This window comes from Narcine bancroftii, unplaced genomic scaffold (genome assembly GCF_036971445.1).
Source record: "Narcine bancroftii isolate sNarBan1 unplaced genomic scaffold, sNarBan1.hap1 Scaffold_149, whole genome shotgun sequence".
In the NCBI taxonomy this organism is placed as follows: Eukaryota; Metazoa; Chordata; class Chondrichthyes; order Torpediniformes; family Narcinidae; genus Narcine; species Narcine bancroftii.
Window position 1 is genome coordinate 6,327,368 of NW_027211884.1, and position 6,000 is coordinate 6,333,367.

Sequence of the window (6,000 nt, forward strand, 5' to 3'; positions counted from 1 at the left end):
CCATTCTGCATCCGGCATCTGACAAGTGGTCCATTCCAAATCCGGCATCTCACAGGTAGACCATTGCACATCTGGCATCTGTCAGGTAGACTAGTCAATATCTGACCTCAAGTGGGTGGACAATGCCACATCTGGCATCTGGCCAGACGACCACTCCACATCCTGCATCTAGGAAAAACACCATTCCACATTTGGCATCTGACAGCAAACCATTCCTCATCCGGCAATTGTGGTCTATTCCACTCCAGCAAACTATTCCTCATCTGGCAACGTGGTCTATTCCACTCCAGCAAACTATTCCTCATCTGGCAACGTGGTCTATTCCACTCCAGCATCAGCCAGGCGGACCATTCCATATCTTTCATCAGTCAGGTCCATCATTCCACATCTAGCAACTGGGAGGCGGACCAGACCATTACACATCTGGCATCTCTCAGGCGGTCCATTCTACATCTGGCATCTGGTAGGCGGACCATTCAACATCTGGCATGTGGCAGGAGGACCATTCCACCTCCAGCATCTGTCTGGTGGACCATTCCACATCCAGCAACTGGCATGCGGAACATTCCACATGTGGCATCTGGCAGGAGGACTATTCCACATGCCATCTGGCAGGAGGTCCTTTCCAAATCTGGCATCTGACCAGAAGATCATTCCACATCTAGCATCTGTCAAGTGGACCATTCCACTTCTGGCATCCGGCAGGTGGACCATTCCACATCCGGCAACTGCCAGTTGGACTGTTTGACATCTGACATCTTTAAGGAAGACCATTCCACATCTAGCATTTGGCAGGAGGACTATTCCATTTAAGGCATCTGGCAGGTGGAACTTTCCAAACCTGGCATCTGGCCATAAGACCATTCTACATCTGGCATCTGGCAGGTGGACCATTCCACATCCAGCATCTGGCAGGTTGACCATTTCACATCCAGCATCTGGCAGGTGGTCCATTCCACATCCGGTATATGGCAGGCGGACCATTCCACGTCCAGCATCTTGCATATGGACCATTCCACATCCGGCATCCTGAAGTGCTCTCGGCAATGGGTAAAGTAGTACCTCTCACTTTGTTCGATTTAGATTGGTCACAATGTTTGATCATCTGAAAGAAAACAGACACACACACTGAGAGCACTTTAGTTTATACAAAACTTTATTACTAAATCTGAAGCTGAATTCAAAGTACAATATCACATCTCCAGGTCACACTGATAAAATTACTCACATAACAAGCTTACACTGTGGGACTCAGTAACATAAAATGTACAATATGGGATTTACAAAGAAAACATGATTATACAGTGGAACTCACTCACGTAACAAGGTTACACTGTGGAACTCACTAACAAAACATTTTCAATGTCGAACCCAGTGATATAACAAGGTCAGAATGTGGGACTCACTCACATAACAAGGTAGGACGGTGGGTAAAAATTACATCACGTTCCTTCTGTGGAACTCATTCAAATAACAAAGTTAAGTTGTGTAATCCCCCTCAATAAGAAAATTAAACTGTGGGAATCTCTCATAAAATAGGTTTGCAATGTGGAACTCACTAGCACATCAATATCACACTGTGGAACTAACTCAAATAGCAAGGTCACACTGTGAAAGTCACCAACATAACAATCTCACACTGTGGTACACTTTACTTAACAAGGTTACACAGTGCAACTCATTAACATAACATGGCTGGAATGTGGAATTCACACACATAACCATCCACATTGTGAAAATTGTTCATATCAAAAGGTCACACTGTAAAAACCACTCACTTTACATTTTCAATCTCGAACTCACTGACATAACAAGGTGAAACTGTGGGACTCACTCACAGAACAAGTTCACCCTGTTTGACTAACTCACTTTAATGTTTACACAGTAGAACTCGCTCACATAACATGATAACACTATGGGAATACCTCAAATAACAAGGTCACACTGTGGAACTGACTAACAAAATGTTTACATGGTGGGAATCTCACACATAACAACGTCACACTGTCAAACTCACTAACATACCAATTTTACACTCTGAGATTCACTAACTAGAGGTTGACAGTGTGGAATTCACTCCCATCACTCACATAACACGGTTACACTGTGGGACTCAGGAACATAAAATGTATAATATGGGATTTACAAAGAAAACATGATTATACAGTGGAACTCACTCACGTAACAAGGTTACACTGTGGAACTCACTAACAAAACATTTTCAATGTCGAACACCAGTGATATAACAAGGTCAGAATGTGGGACTCACTCACATAACAAGGTAGGACGGTGGGTAAAAATTACATCACATTCCTTCTGTGGAACTCATTCAAATAACAAAGTTAAGTTGTGTAATCCCCCTCAATAAGAAAATTAAACTGTGGGAATCTCTCATATAATAGGTTTGCAATGTGGAACTCACTAGCACATCAAAATCACACTGTGGAACTAACTCAAATAGCAAGGTCACACTGTGAAAGTCACCAACATAACAATCTCACACTTTGGTACACTTTACTTAACAAGGTTACACAGTGCAACTCATTAACATAACATGGCTGGAATGTGGAATTCACACACATAACCATCCACATTGTGAAAATCGTTCATATCAAAAGGTCACACTGTAAAAACCACTCACTTTACATTTTCAATCTCGAACTCACTGACATAACAAGGTGAAACTGTGGGACTCACTCACAGAACAAGTTCACCCTGTTTGACTAACTCACTTTAATGTTTACACAGTAGAACTCGCTCACATAACATGATAACACTATGGGAATACCTCAAATAACAAGGTCACACTGTGGAACTGACTAACAAAATGTTTACATGGTGGGAATCTCACACATAACAACGTCACACTGTCAAACTCACTAACATACCAATTTTACACTCTGAGATTCACTAACTAGAGGTTGACAGTGTGGAATTCACTCCCATCACTCACATAACACGGTTACACTGTGGGACTCAGGAACATAAAATGTATAATATGGGATTTACAAAGAAAACATGATTATACAGTGGAACTCACTCACGTAACAAGGTTACACTGTGGAACTCACTAACAAAACATTTTCAATGTCGAACCCAGTGATATAACAAGGTCAGAATGTGGGACTCACTCACACAACAAGGTAGGACGGTGGGTAAAAATTACATCACGTTCCTTCTGCGGAACTCATTCAAATAACAAAGTTAAGTTGTGTAATCCCCCTCAATAAGAAAATTAAACTGTGGGAATCTCTCATATAATAGGTTTGCAATGTGGAACTTACTAGCACATCAAAATCACACTGTGGAACTAACTCAAATAGCAAGGTCACACTGTGAAAGTCACCAACATAACAATCTCACACTTTGGTACACTTTACTTAACAAGGTTACACAGTGCAACTCATTAACATAACATGGCTGGAATGTGGAATTCACACACATAACCACCCACATTGTGAAAATCGTTCATATCAAAAGGTCACACTGTAAAAACCACTCACTTTACATTTTCAATCTCGAACTCACTGACATAACAAGGTGAAACTGTGGGACTCACTCACAGAACAAGTTCACCCTGTTTGACTAACTCACTTTAATGTTTACACAGTAGAACTCGCTCACATAACATGATAACACTATGGGAATACCTCAAATAACAAGGTCACACTGTGGAACTGACTAACAAAATGTTTACATGGTGGGAATCTCACACATAACAACGTCACACTGTCAAACTCACTAACATACCAATTTTACACTCTGAGATTCACTAACTAGAGGTTGACAGTGTGGAATTCACTCCCATCACTCACATAACACGGTTACACTGTGGGACTCAGGAACATAAAATGTATAATATGGGATTTACAAAGAAAACATGATTATACAGTGGAACTCACTCACGTAACAAGGTTACACTGTGGAACTCACTAACAAAACATTTTCAATGTCGAACACCAGTGATATAACAAGGTCAGAATGTGGGACTCACTCACATAACAAGGTTAAACGGCAGGTAAAAATCACATCACATGTTCATTCTGTGGAACTCATTCACATTGTGGAATCCCCCTCAATAAGAAAGTTAAACTGTGGAAATCTCTCACATAATAAGTTTACAATGTGGAACTCATGACCTCAGCAATGTCACACTGTGGAACTGATTCACATAACAAGGTCAAACTGTGGGACTCACTCACGTAACATTTACAATGTGGGATTCTCTAAGTAAACCAAATTATACTGTGCAACTCTCACACATAACAAATTTACACCATTGAACTATCTCACATGACATTTTCAAATGTCGAATACACTGACATAAAAAGTTCATTCTGTGGAACTCATTCACCTCCTCAATAAGAAGGTGAAATAAACTGTGGGAATATCTCACATAATAAATTTACCCTTTGGAACTCACTAGAACACCAAGGTCACAGTGTTGAAGTGACTAACAGAACAAGCTCACACTGGTACTCAATTAGTTCACAAGGTTTCACTGTGGGACTCACTGACATAACATGGTTTGAATGTGGAACTCACTCACAGAACCAGTCCACACTGTGAAAATCATTCCTATCACCAGGTCACACTGTGAAAATCACTCACGTTACATTTTCAATGTCGAACTCACTGACATAACCAGGTCAAACTGTGCGACTCACTCACAGAACATGAGAACACTATGGGAATCCCTCAAATAACAATGTTACACTGTGAAACTGACCCAGATAACAAGCTTACACTGTGGAACTCTCTCACATAAAAAATTTACACTGTGGGAGTCACTAACATGAAGTTTACAATATGGGATTCACTAAGTGAACAAAATTATACTGTGCAACTCTCTCACATGACAATGTTACAGTGTGGAACTAACTCACATAACACAGTTACACTGTGGAGCTGACTGACATAACAAGTATACACTGTGGGACTCACTCACCTAAAAAGGGTACACTGAGGAACTCACTAACATCACATTTTCAATCTCGAATATAGTGGAATTACAAGGTTACACAGTGAAACTCACCCACATAACAAGTTTACACGGTGGGAATCACACACATTACAATGTCACAATGTCAAATTCACTCACATTACAAGATCAAATTGTGGTACACACTCACCTAACAAGGTCACACTGTGGAACTCACTCACCTAAAAAAGTTGCACTGAGGAACTCACTAACATAACATTTTCAATATCGAATTTAGCAAAATTACAAGAAAACACTGTGAAACTACGACACATAACAATTTTACATGGTGGAAATCACTCACATAACAAGGTCACACTGTGTAAATTACTCACACAACAAGTTTACACTGTGGGACACACTCACCTAAAAAGGTTACACTGAGGAACTCACTAACAACACATTTTCAATATCAAATTTAGCGAAATTAAAAGGTAACATTGTGAAACTCACTTACTACAGAACAAGCTTATCACATTGTCAAACTCACTCTATACCAATGTTACACTCTGATACTCACTAAGTAGAAAGGTTGACACTGTGGAATTCACTTCCATAACAACGTCTCACTTTAAAACTCTCTCATATTACAAGGTCAAATGGTGGGACACACTGACATAACAAGGTCACACTGTGTAAATTACTCACACAACAAGTTTACACTGTGGGACACACTAACATATAGTTTAGAATATGGGTTTCACTAAGTAAACAAAAGTATACTGTGCAACTCTCTCACATGACGTTTAATCTGTAGAACTGATTCACATGACACTGTTACACTGTGGAACTCACTCACAAAACAAGGTTATACTGTGTAACTCACTCACATAAATAGGTTTCACTGAAGAACTCTAACATCACATTTTGAATATCGAATTTAGCGAAATTAAAAGGTAACACTGTGAAACTCAGACACATAACAAGTTTACACGGTGGGAATCTCACACATAACAATGTCACACTGTCATACTCACTCTGTACCAATGTTACACTCTGAAGCTCACTAACTAGACAGG